Raw genomic sequence first — 14206 nt, 5'->3', positions numbered from 1 at the left:
GAGACTCCACGTTGAACTTTTTCGTATATTTGTGTCCCTCAAGCCCGAAAAAGTATAAAATAATACCTGGGGGAACCGCTTGATCTTGCGACCAAGGAGTACTTTCATAATAGTGTCGTTGACCTGAAAAGTAAAAAGCGATCAAGGACACGTCGTTTTATTTCCTTATCGAGTTTGAAACGACAAAAACCCGGCAATCTTTTCCTGATTTTGCGGTCAGAAAAGAGCTAAAAGGGGACCGTCTTTTAATTCCGTTTTAACGAGTGTAAAAGAAACGCTCGACGATCTTTTCATGTTTTAGGAGTCAGAAAAGGGCTTAAAAGATGACTCTGAGGTTTCACTTTTTCGTAAATTTTAACGAGTTCGAAAAAGGGATAAAAATGTACTCATATGGCCGACTTTCAATTTAATTTACGAGCAGGAAAAGACGGAAAGAACTCGACATTTTTCATTTGTTTTACGAGAATGAAAGATAGCAAAATAATCTCGGTATTTTCATGAGTTTAACGAGTCTTGAAAATAACTGAAATTGACTCGAGATAGGTTTCATTTTTACAAAAGCTTGAAACAAAGAAAAACTATGCTTCAGAGTAGTTTCATTTTTACACAAGCTTGAAACAGAGATAAAACTGTGCTTGATGCCCCCTAAGCATAATTTCTAGAGTGCATGCCCCCCTAGCTTCATTTCATTCAACCATTTGGATGAAATGAAGGTTTAGTGACGAGATCATTTAAAAGACTTTGACCTAAAACTGTAAGAAAATTATGCAAAACACCGAAACAACTAACCTAAATATACAACTTAACATTTACGAGATCTAGTCAATCTCTCGACTCAAGTAGAGGAGGATTTGTTTCATTTTTTAACGAGCTTGACACAGGAAAAGAACTATGCTCGGATTCAGTTTCATTTTTATGCAAGCTTGAAACGAAAAACTATGCTTGTTATAAGTTCACATGCCCCCAGCATAAAGATGCAAAACAAGGTACATGCCCCCCAAGCTTCATTGCATTCAATGAGGTGGATGGAATGAAGCTTTACTTTCAAAATCTTGGAAAGACTCGTGGGAGTTGTTTCATTTTTTAGTGAGCTTGACACAAGACAAGGAACTATGCTCATAACTACTTTCTACAATCTACCTAACAAAAAACTATACTCTAAAAAACCTTGATTCATTTTTTAACGAGCTTGACACAAGACAAGGAACTATGCTCTAAAATCCTTGATTCATTTTTTAATGAGCTTGACACAAGACAAGGAACTATGCTCATGACTACTATCTAGAATCTACCTACTTAACCTACCCTTGTTTCATTATTTAACGAGCTTGACGCAAGACAAGGAACTATGCTCAAAAAGTTCGCATGCCCCCAGCATAATGATGCAAAATGAGGTACATGCCCCCCAGGCTTCATTGCATTCAACCGGCTGGATGAAATGAAGGTTTACTTTCAATATTTAACTTGAAAAGGGAGTTGTTTCATTTTTAAGGAGGTTGTCACAAGAAAAGAACTATCCTCATACCTGATTCATTTTTTAACGAGGTTGACTCAGTAACAGGAACTATCCTCAAACCTGATTCATTTTTTAATGAGGTTGACTCAGTAACAGGAACTGTCCTCAAAACCCTACTTTCTACGATCTACCTACATATCCTAAAAGCTAGCTGATTCATTTTTTAATGAGGTTGACTCAGTAAAAGAACTGTCCTCATGCTAGCCTATTTCATTTTTTAACGAGGTTGATACAGGAAAAAACTATCCTCGTACACACTGATTCATTTTTTAACGAGGTCGACACAGTAAAAGGAACTTTCCTCGTGACTCGTTGTTTCATTTTTTAATGAGCTTGACACAAGACAAGGAACTATGCTCATAACTTCCAATTTCATTTTTTTAACGAGGTTGAGACTAGAAGAAACTATCCTCACACCTGATTCATTTTTTAACGAGGTCGACTCAGTAATAAGAACTATCCTCAAACCTGATTCATTTTTTAACGAGGTCGACTCAGTAACAGGAACTATCCTCAAACCTGATTCATTTTTTAACGAGGTCGACTCAGTAACAGGAACTATCCTCAAACCATCCAATTTCATTTTTTAACGAGGTTGAGAGAGGAACAAACTATCCTCGTACTCACTGATTCATTTTTTAACGAGGTCGACATAGTAAAAGGAACTTTCCTCACCTAAATGATTCATTTTTTAACGAGGTTGACACAGGAAAAGAACTGTCCTCGCACTCACTGATTCATTTTTTAACGAGGTTGACACAGTAAAAGGAACTATCCTCGCCTAACTGATTCATTTTTTAACGAGGTTGACACAGTAAAAGGAACTTTCCTCGGTATCACTGATCATGGCTTCCAACTGGAAGAAAGACATGTCAATGGACACACCTTGATCATGGCTTCCAAGAAGTCTTCATCAGAAGGAAGAATACTTCTTTGGAAGGAACACATGTCAAGGGACTCAAAAGGGATAAGAACATCGTGTTCAAGTAATCCCATAGAGTTTTCCATGTCAATTACCGGATCTAAATCAACAGTGAGAGGCTCACTTACATCGGTAACTGAAAACATGGGACCAGTTGCCACATAATTAACCCGTGGCAGGGTAGATACCACTTTAGAATCAGGAACATGTAGGGGTGTCATATTATTGGTAGTTGAAACAAGACTAGGGAATGAAAGCTGGTCTGCAGTCACAATACTGCCATTGTGAGGGAAAGACATCACATGAAAGAGTGTCGATACGACAGCTTTCATTGCATAAACATAGTCTCGCCCAAGGAGTAAATTGAAATCCAAGGGACCTCGAACCACCATAAGATCAATACAGACAGTTTTACCTTCCAAGGTAATAGAAAACTTAGGAAGGATCCCTAAAGGTTCACTAATTGTTCTGTTAAAAGCTTTCAGATTCTGCGTAATAGGCGCAAGCTGAGGGGAACCCAAAGCTTTCCAAACAGCTGAGGATAAAATACTAACAGAAGCACCTTCATCTACCTGAGTACGATGTATGTCCCTACCACCAGCCTTGACAATGATTTGGAAAGGGATGGAGGAAGGAAGACGAGGTTCTGTCAGTCTATTCCAATCAAAGGAAAAGACCTCAGTACTTGGAGGGGGTTCTATAGAAACAGGTGAAATGCCCCCCGGCATAGAAGAATCCGATGTAACAAGAAGAACATCAGCGGTATGAAATTTACTCTCGAAAAGGAGAGTGTGATCGACCGAATGTGAAATTGAATCGACCACTTGATCAACTAATGGATCATCAACCTGAGTGACATGAGTTTCACTCTCCAATGGGAGAGTGTGATCGACTGTACTTGAATTTAGATCAATCACTCCGTCAGTTGACGGTAGGTTGGGAGAATGTTTACGGTAACCAGTTGGAAATTCTTGCTGTGGAACAGTAAGGTTTTCCAACAATGTTGAGGCTTCATCCATGTGAGGGCAAATGTGAGTTTGATGACTCCCTTTGCATAACTTACAAGGAAACCTAACTTTACCCTTTTTCCCAGAAACCTGACTATCACTGGTTGATGGATCAATGGAAAGTTGATGAGATTTTTCTGACCATACTTCCAAGACCTTTGGAATACCAGGACAATTGACAAGGAAGTGGTCACCCTTACAAAGCCTGCAAGGGTATTTGGGTTTACGATGCATGTCGGAATTTTTCTCAACACAACTAACACTTACAGCCATGGTTGGTTGGTTGACTTCTTTCTTATCTTTCTTCTTCTTCTTCTTCTTCTTCTTCCCTTTCTTCTTCTTCTTAGCCTCCTGGTTACTAGCATCAAGGCTTTTACCAGGCGAAGAGGAAGAAATGGAGGAAGAAAAATTAGGCGAAGAAGGTAAAGGGTCAACAGAAGGTTGGTGATGTTGAGATGGTGAACTCTGTGAAGGAGAAGCATTCGGTTGAGGTTGAACAATTGGAGTATTTTGGGCCAACGAAGTTGAAAATAACCATATCGGTAAACCTATTGTAAATCCAGGTAATGACAAAGTAGCCATATAAGGAGGACCAACATTTCCAAAGTAAGGAAAAGTACTAGGATTCTCATTAGGAGGGGTTCCTAGGTTGATAAATTCCGGAACATTTGCCATTATATTCAACTTCAGTGAATTTTATTAACAATTTAAAACTAAAATTAACAATTCACAATTCACACTTAACAACTAAAATTCACAATTCACACCTATGGTCTCTAAAAGTAAAAACAAACAAATTAACACGCGCTATCAAATCTAGGAGTCAAACCACACACAAACAGTAAGCTCTCCGGACCGAAAACACTAGTTGGTGATGAAGCCCAACCTCGCAGAATTCAGTACAGAAATGGTGGGTGGAACAGTTACCCCGGCAACCTGCTTAATGAATAGACCGGCACAAGTTCCTCCACTTTAACCGTCTCGAAGTGAAGTGAACCCCCCGGAAAATCCAAGTGAGTATAACCGACGTCTGCTCCAGGTACAGTGGGACCTTCCCTCCACCGTCACCTCGGTAGAACCCTAAAGATTATGGTCACTAAGGTCACCAATAGTAACAAATACACCTGGGGGAACAGTCTAAACTCCGACAGCGCGCAAGGGCAGAGTAGCAAGCTCAATCCCCTTACCGGCTCCTTGACAACAATCCAAGGTTTACCGATAAGTGACCCCTGGCTCCTCGACAATGGTTAATCCGAGGTTTACCGTTTGTAATACGTACTGTCTGGCGTCGTTCCCAACGAGGGGGGAATGATCCCCTCACTGGTTCGGACACGAGCTCGTGCTTCTCCTTTAAGAGGAGCTTTCCCAGAGTGCAGTTGAAACAATTGGATTTATTCTACTCAAGATAAACTATCTGTTTGGTTTTGTAGTCTTGGAGAGTTAAGTACTTACCTACTCCAAGACTCTAGCCTAAGCTATGTTGGTGTTTCAGAGCCCTAGAAATGTAAAAATTACTAGATGAATTTTAATTAAGCGCTGTGTTATTAAGGCTGTTATTACTCAAATGGGTAAATGGAGATGAAACCAATGGTGTTATGACCCGACTCAACTGAATGCAATCGAATATGATAATGCAATCCTTTCAATTCGATGAATCCTAACTAAAGTAAGGAGAGAGTTTCCATTCACTTCCAACAATGCAAAAAATTGATCATTAAGAGAAAATTTAACAAATTCTCTAATGCACTAATTTCATCAAGAAAAACTAATGCAAATCAATTCCAAACCAATTTTTATTTTTATTTTTGTGTAAATTCAAATCAAAGAAAGTTGATCTAAATCTACGATTGATTTTTCAGAATGTAAACTATGCAATTGTAATCTAAGCACAATTCACTTGAAAAGTATGCAAATGTAATCTATGCACATTTTTCATTCATATTCTGAAAATGAGAATTCTAATTATGCAAATGTGATCTATGCAAGAGAATTCTCAAACACAAGACGATTCTAATGTGATCTAAGAACCAATCAAGTGCAAGTTGAGAAAATTGGGTGAGAGTTCCAAAGATCAAATAAAAACACTCAAAGGTGATTAACACTCATACACAAAAGCAAAAAGATGCAAAATTGTGAAAAGACTGAGAGAAACCTCCAAGTAATGACCAAAGGAAAATAAATCAAGAATTTCTCAAGAAAGAGACTCAAAACACCCAATTGATGAAAGCTAAGAGCAGGAAAAAGCTTAGGTGAAGATTCTGGACAAGGGACTAATGAATCTGGGCAAAAAAAACTAAGAAAAAACAAAATCTAAGAGCAAAAAAGGCAAAAATGGAGTTTTCCTAAATTTTTACAGGAAGACGCAGGCAACCCGTTAGAACAGGCGCGGGCCCGCTCTGTGCAAACGGCAACAGCGCGTCCAAAGACGCACTGTGCAGTACTCAGAGGGTGCGTCCGTCTGAAAAACTCAAGAAAAACCAAAATAAAACTAATCCTAAGCTAACCCACCCAGAGACAGAATCACAGAGCCAAAACCAGAAAAATAAACCAATATTCTCAAAGCAAAGTTCACATAAAGGAAAAGACTTTTCTCAACAATGAATTCCCCAGCGGAGTCGCCAATTTGTCACACGGAATCTGTCAAGGGTGCGGACACGACTGACCTTCCTAGAAGTCTAAGACATTCTAATGACAAACAAGACAAAATGGAGTGATCTTTCTCTAAATACACCTTTTACAACATGAAAACTACAAGTGTTTAGGCTTACCTTATTCCAAAACGTTGTTGTTGAAGTCCGTTCTTGACGATCCGGATGAGCTCCTCCTTCAAGTCAATTCCTGCAACCACAAACAATCAAACAATTACCAAGCACTTGCATTTCATATAATAAAACATATATTCAACATGCAGACCAAGGAACACATGAAATAACTCATTAACACAAGCTATTGAGAAAAATAAACCAGTTTGTATTAATAACGAAACAAAGAAACTCTTACAACCTGGCCTTGGTGTTGTGCAAGTTCCTCCCAGGGTCCATCAAGGGTTTTCCTCTACTTTGACAAAGCTCACCCTCTCCCAAGTAGAATCTAGTGAAGACAATCTCTCCTCACAAAGGCTCTAATGGAAGACCTAAATCCTGCAGCATTTACCCAAAGAAAATGTATAGCTCCAACCTCTCCTCCTTCTAGCTCAATGCCTTTATTTATAGTGCTGTAAAGAGGTTATTCAGGTCCACTATCAATGGGATCATCCCCCTCTATGGGTGGGATAGCTCCCTTATTGATGGGATAAGTTCCCCCTTAATAGAGATACATGAACCAACTGGAGGCGCATCCATTTCATCAAACCGACCTCTAGAATGTTCTAGAAGTAACCACAAGTAACTTTTTCAAGATAAAACTCGCGCATTTTGCCTTTTACAGAGGGACGCACCTGTCCCTTAACATACAGAGCGTCCATGGACGCAGATTTTGTGAACATGGTCAGCGTCCCCGCAGGTAAGGCTAGAGAGAACCTGCGACCCCAGAGATAAACATAGTTTTTACAAGACTTTCTCTCTTCTTTGAGTTTGAGATGGATAACAGAGGCATGAGACTTGCCTAAGAGGGTAGCATGACTGTTGATTTGAGCCATACTAACTGTAAGTAGTCAAGGTGACATTTTTTAGTGTAACAGGAGGAGGTTGGCGATCCGGAAGAGTCTTTCCAGATCGCAGATTGATCTCCTGGATCTCCACAGTATAGGTAGGGCATGATGTTTCCCCAGTGTATACCTGTTGGGCCTGTCTGTTGTTGGGGTTCGGGTTTGGTTGAGCAGGCATTTGAGGTTGCCTTGGAGGAGCAGGAGGTAATGGTTGAGGTTGAACTGGTGGTGGAGGCAAAATGGCGGGAGGAGTGTTGTACTGGGGCCTCCACCCCGATGGAGGTGCATTCCACTGAGGCTGTGGCTGGGCATGTGAGTGATATGAATGAGTAGTGGGTTGAGTCTGGTACTGAGGTGGATAAGACCATGGAGGAGGCACAGACCAGGAAGGATGAGGAGGGGGACCCCAGGAAGGCATAGGAGTAGATTGGTTGGGGCTGTAATAAGCTTGGGGTGCCCCTTGCATCCCCTGCTAGTAAGGTCTAGGTCCTTGTGGCCTCCTTTGGTTGAGGAAATAGAGAGGTTCAGTGGGGGATTCTGTCCCTTGGTACATGGCTTTAAGCCCAGGTAAGGTTGGACATTGATTTGTGGGATGGTCCTCCTCAGAAACGAAACATACCTCAACTGAATGTAATGGGCATTCGTTCTTAGGGTGTCTCCTTGTACATCTAGGGTAGAAGATAACCAAGGCCCTCTCAGCTTCTTCCTTCTTCTACTGGATCCTGAATGTATCAAGTTGCATGGCAATGGTCTTTCTCACCTCAGTTTTGAGATCCTCTAATTGATTTGCAAACTCATGTTTGGAGAAAGGAATACCAGCTGAGAGGAGGTTTCCTCTACCTCGTTTCCGGGCTGCCCTAGAGTGGTTTCTAAAAACAGTATTTATGTCCTCATAAGGCAGTTGGTAAATATCTCCTCCAGCTAACATGTGAAGGGTATCTAAGAGGTCTTTAGGGACTCCTCGGAGCAGGACCAACTTGATGGATTCAGGGTCAAGTGTGCACCTGGCCCGTTTATAGCTAAGTTGGAACCTTTCCTCATAATCCTCTAAGGACTCATCATTTCCCATGGTCATCCGAAAGATTTCTCCCTTGGTTTCCTTGGACCTATAGTAGTCCTGGTATTTAGTGTTGAAAGCTTGCTGCATGTGAGCCCAAGTGGTGATATTGTTCCCAGGTAAGCCCATGAACCAGCGTAATGTTGCATCCTTAAGAGTTGAAGGGAAGAGTTTCAGCTTCTGCTCATCTTCAGTATAGTCATAGGTTCGACAAAGGACAACAAACTCAAACAGGAAGGTATCAGGATCTTCAGTAGTCAGTCCATGGAAGTGAGGTAAAGCGGAGGGGCTAATGTTCTTCATTTTCATGACTCCATTGGTCTCTCGGATGGGGAAGGCACCTTCTATTCTCTCATCTTCTCCTCTATTGTCAGCCATAGCTTCAGATCGGATGGTCTCTAATTCTTTTTCTACTATAGGATCTTCGTATATCTCAGGAGGTTCACCTATAGGTTCTTCTGGATTACTGTCACCGAAGAAGAGAGAAGGGTGACTCAGTGATGTAGTGGGGGTGTTGGGTAAGAATTTGCCTGTTTTATCTCGATTCCTACGAGCCATGAAATGGAAAAACTTTTGATTGCTTTTGTTTTTTTTTCTCTGGTACCTGCAGAAACTGAAACAGATTGATCTACAACTAACTATCTTGCTGAAATGAAAATGCAGAATTGAAATGAAAGCAGGAAAGAACTAATCTACTTTGCTCAAATGAAATTGCAGGAATGGAAATGCTAGTCTACGCTTGCAGAATTGAAATGCTAATCTATGCTTGCAAAATTGAAATTGCGGAATGGAAATGTTAATCTATGAAAGCAGGAAATGTCTATGCTACTGTTGCAGAATGGAAATGAAATAAACTACTTGGCAGAAGGCGAGAGTAGGAAAATAGAAGAAAGGCAACAATTACTAATACTCTGACGCTTCCCCAGCAACGGCGCCAAAAAGATGGTGGGCTCCAGTATTGTAGCAATAATGCTACAACTCTTGGAGCTTCCTTCTCTAATTTTATCAACCCAGTAGTTCGTAACAAACTTGGAAGCGACGATGTTGTATGCACAAGTACTAGCTCTTGTCGCAGCTGTCACTTGGTCAGTTGGCACAAGTCCGCTAGGGCTCAAGCCAACTTCTATATGTTCTCAGAAGAAGCTTTTTAAGTGATGAATGAAAGCTATCTCAAAGGAAATTAACCTACTTTGCAAGAATGAACTGAAAGCCAACAAAACGTGGAAACCCTAGTAAACCCTAATTCGACCAACTTAATCCTTATGAATGCAATGGTGGGAATGCAACTTCTAAAAGTGATGCCATTACTTCTGTTGAGATGAGATGCATGTGTCTAAACTACTTTCATCTAAAAAGAACTTGTTTTTGTATTTTTGCTCAAGTTGTTGGAGTTATTATGCCTGTGCTTCTTACTGGGTCTTGACTGTGCAGGGGTAGATCAAGGGGAGGAAGGCTTGGGAAAGGTTAGGAGGACTCTGAGAGGGTCCAAGGGATCCCTAACATCATTCCACATAATTTCACAAAGTTCAGATGCCTGGAAACCGTGTTTGCAAGCTTCTACAGGATGTCTGCAGGGGATTCTACAGGAAGTTCAAGATTTCTACAGGAAGTCTGCTAATTTCTACAGGATGTTCTGCAATCGGAGTTTTGGGTGATGGATGAGTGAATGAGCTGTATGGGTGGATAGGGAGGTAGGAGGGGAGCTTGTGATGGCTTATGGACAGTGAGATGAGATGGAGAGGGGGTGTGTAAAGCTGGTTGGTCTAGAGGAGGGTAGAGGCAATGAAAGGCCGAAAAGATAAAACAACGTGGATGATAGAAGAGTTGGGAGGCAAATGATCTAACTGGGAGATAAGTAGATGGCCTAGGCACGGCTGAGAAGGATAAGGAAATGATAGAGTGGTGCTGCGCAGTGTAAATGAAACAAATCACCCTTGTCTTGCGTATAACCGAAATGTCATCAACCTACTCTAACTGTTTTATTAGAAACCAAAGAACAACAATGTAATTTAAAGGGAAATCGTGCATGGTGCTGAAACAAAGAGTTATTCCACAAGATCTAAATGCATGGACACTTCTACAACCGAAAACATTACCTCAAGACTTGCATGAATATGTAAAACAGTGCTTTTGGTAGTTGGCACGGTCTGCACTTCCGGTCCCCAAACAGAGGTGAAAGTGAGTGTGCATTCAACCTTTTTTTGAACTCTGATTAACTCCAATCCTCTTACTCTAATCTTAAATACCGAAGCAATTGTGTTCATAAACCTGACTTACGTAATCACATCAAAACAGTCAACTCAGCAAACTGTGTTTCCAAGTGCATGTAAAGGAAAAGAAATATAATGCTGAAAGAAAGACAAGTAACAATACAAAGAAAGGAGGCCTATTGCTCTCAGGTTGGGCCCAACCCTAAGAGCTATAGCTCCTCTAAGAACTTAGAACTGAACTCGAATCTGCCTGCCTTTTATTAAAAGATCATAGTCATAAGTCTAACAACATGCCAAAAATGGCTTACAAAAAGCAAAACAGAGCGATAGCTCGTAATTCAGAATCTGCAACAAAGGTTCAAAAGTTCCCATCGAACGCTACAGCCTCAATATTTATACATTATGAGGGCCAAGCTGGCCTCCTAAATTAGTGGGGCTTGGCTGACCAACTAAAAGTAAACTGTTGTTCCCTTAGAATCCATTGGCTACCTTCTAGCTCGGTGGTGATAGCTGTTGGAGCTTGGAGTTGGGGTGGAGATCACGAGGAAGGCCATTCAAGGCTGTGGACAACCTTCCTACAAAACCGCAATGCCACATTGGCTGTCTCCTTGCCTTCATATGCGTGGTTTTGCTCCATTTAATGTCAAAAAACCTGAAATAAACATGTATTAGCCACCTAGGAATAGTGACTGCCCTCCTTCCTACAAATAACATGAATATACTAAAAAATGATGCATAAGTGATGAAAAATAAAGGGTTGAGCAAGGGTAAGTAGGCCAAATGAGCCCAAAATGTTACCAAATTTGGGGCTCATCAGATGACTTCTGTGCTTGAGATGATTCTTCATTATATCCCAGACTTGTCTTGATTAGAGGAGAACGCTGCAGTTTGATAATCTCATCTAAATTTTTAGATCCTTAAGATTAAGAGATTTTGTTTTCTCAATCTCTTTTCTGAGTCCCACAATTTCACATTCTAACTTTTCATGATGTTTTTCTTTTTCAACAAGTTGGAATTGCAGAGTATCTATGATCATATTATTTTCTTCTAAGCAAATTTTGAGTTTAGAAATCTATTCATAAATACCTTCTTCATCTATAGCATCCAAGAAATCATCATCTTCAAAAGCCATTAAGAGTCTATAATTATTACCTTTTTCATCTTCATCACTATTTGAAAGTCCATCACTGTCTTCATGAGTGTAATAGCTTTTCTTATTTACATTCTGTTTCTTGTTCCATCTAACAGGTTCCTTACCTTTGTCAAGCTTATCTTTATGAGGACACTTGGCAACATAGTGACCAACTCTTCCACAAGCAAAGAATTTGAAAGGTAACTTACCTCTGGATCTTCCAGCACCCCGTTGAATGTTCTTGACAAAATTTGATTCTTCCTCTTCTTCTGACATATGTCCTGACTCATAGTAATCTCCTTTGCCTGAAGCCTTGAAAGCAGTTTCTCTCCTATCTGATGGTCCTCCTTTCCTCATTTCGTAAGCAGTTAGAATTCTATGTAGCTGTGACATGGTAAGGTTCTGTAGATTCTATTTTTCTTCTATTGCAGAAACTTTTGATTCAAACTTAGAGGACAAAGATCTTAGAACCTTTTCAACCACAACAACCTCTTTTATTTCTTCACCCAAGTTTTTCATACAATTAACAATCTCATCTATATGTAGGAAATAGTTAGCCACACTTTTCATCATTGTGCATTATGAGATTTTCATACTGAATTCTGAGGATTTGAAGTTTTGCTCGTTTTACCTGTTCATCTCCTTCATAGCTCAGAACGGTCTTGTCCCATATTTCTTTTGCAGTTTTATACTGCATAACCTTGACGAATTCTGATTGAGATAGAAATCCTAATAGAGTGTTGACAGCCTTTGCATTTGTTTCATATTGTTTCTTACCAGCCGGATCTATAGGAGTTGCTGAAGGAAAAGTGTACCCTGTATCTATGATATCCCAGACTTCTGTACCAAGAGATTGAAGATAGGCTGTGACTCTTACCTTCCAATAGATGAAGTTGGTCCCATAAAAAATTGGTGGCCTGATCGATGCTTCTCTTTCGTAGTTGCTCATGATGATAGATATTCCTTCAAGCGATCAAGCTTCTTCTGAAGGACCGGTTCTAAAACCAATTGTTCGAAATAACACTGAGAGGGGGGGGGTGAATCAGTGTTATCAATCAATAATACTTTTTCATTTCCATATTCAGATTAATGCAACCAGTGTATATCCAGTAAACTTACGATTCAGTTAGTTGATCCTTAATGAGTGCATTATAACAATATTAACCATATGAATAGTAAACTGAAGCAGTAAAACAGAATAGATCATCACACACAAGAAGCACACATGAACACCATGATATAAGGTGGAAACCCAATGTGGGTGAAATCCACTTGGTGCAAGTTGTCTCTATCTTCTTTTAATAAGAAACTTCCTTTTACAATATTTTGTACTGGTGCACTCTTATACCAGTACACAGGCTTCTACCTACAGAAGGCTACAACCTTCTCTCGTTCTCTAGACTCTCCTGGAAGGGAGCTACAACCCCCTTTGCTCTTGTATTAGCTGATCCATTTACTAGTACGTAGGTGCAGGCCTACTAAAATGATCCAACCTTTACTTGTTTTCTTAGCTCTTGTACTAGATGATATACTAGTACGTAGGTGCCGACCTACAGAAGGCTATGACCTTCTCTTTCTTCCTCTAGGTACCACATTTCATACATTTTCAAACTGGATGCTCCTGAAGCACAACACCATAATCTGAAAGGCCACGTTTCATCCAATTTTCATATTGGACCCATCAATATCATTGAAGCACACAATCAATCATCAATCTCTGAATCACCCAATACTGAATCAACACTTTCACCAAAACCAACCTGCGTTCAGATCTGAAAGTTGTTCCATACATCGGTCATACCCAAATCATACCATTCATAAACATATGCCAATAATTTAGATCTAATTTATCAAACCAGTTAATGATAAACATTTCAATCCTTAAGATCCTGATCCATCAAGTATCAAATAGATCTGCAATCAACCAACTTCCTTGTGCACAAACTGAATCAATCTCAGCACACATTCACCAAATATCAAATCCGAACCCTGAACACCGTAGTAATAGACAAAAAACAGTTAAACCATATTTCAAAAGAAGTCCGCAACTTCACCAATAGAAACTTGTGAATGTCCGCACTTTTGCTGTGTCGGGACTGCGCACCTCCACAGCTGCTCCTACGGCTTGCCTGCGCACATCCGCACCTGCTCCTGCGGCTCACCTGTGCACCTTCGCACATGCGCCTGCTTCTCACCTACGCACCTCTGCACCTGTGCTGTGGCTCGCCTGCGCACGCCCGGGTATAGACAATTTATCAGTCTTCAATTGTACCCCAGACTAGCAGATTTATAAATCTGATCATGTGCCAAAGAGATATCAACCCATCAGTAGATCCGACTTGTAATCCTTAGGTTTCTCCTTGATTTAGGTCTAGCTTAATAGTTGATCACCAAAATTTCAGATCTTTCTCTTCTTAAGATATTCTCCCAACTTCTGTTCAACCAAATGATCTCCTTTCCCTTTTATAGACTAGGCCTTACTCAAACCATGGACCAAAACCATTGAGAAACAATACTAGGGACCCAAAACCTGGGTTGAATATTTTAGATGCAAAACCACGAACCAAAACCATAGGATCAAAAACGTCGGACTAAATACCATGGATCAATCATAAAATTTCCCATCTGCGCGCGCTTCTCTGCATGAAAGTTTGTGAATTTGACGTCCGCACTTTTTTTTGGAGAACCTGCGGGTATGTCTGCACCTTTTGTTCGG

This window comes from Pinus tabuliformis, chromosome 1_2 (assembly GCF_031772625.1).
Source record: "Pinus tabuliformis cultivar Carrire ecotype Pingquan chromosome 1_2, CPIR1, whole genome shotgun sequence".
NCBI classification, from domain to species: Eukaryota; Viridiplantae; Streptophyta; class Pinopsida; order Pinales; family Pinaceae; genus Pinus; species Pinus tabuliformis.
The sequence above is the reverse complement of the archived record's forward strand: the minus strand, read 5'-3'. Positions refer to the sequence as shown.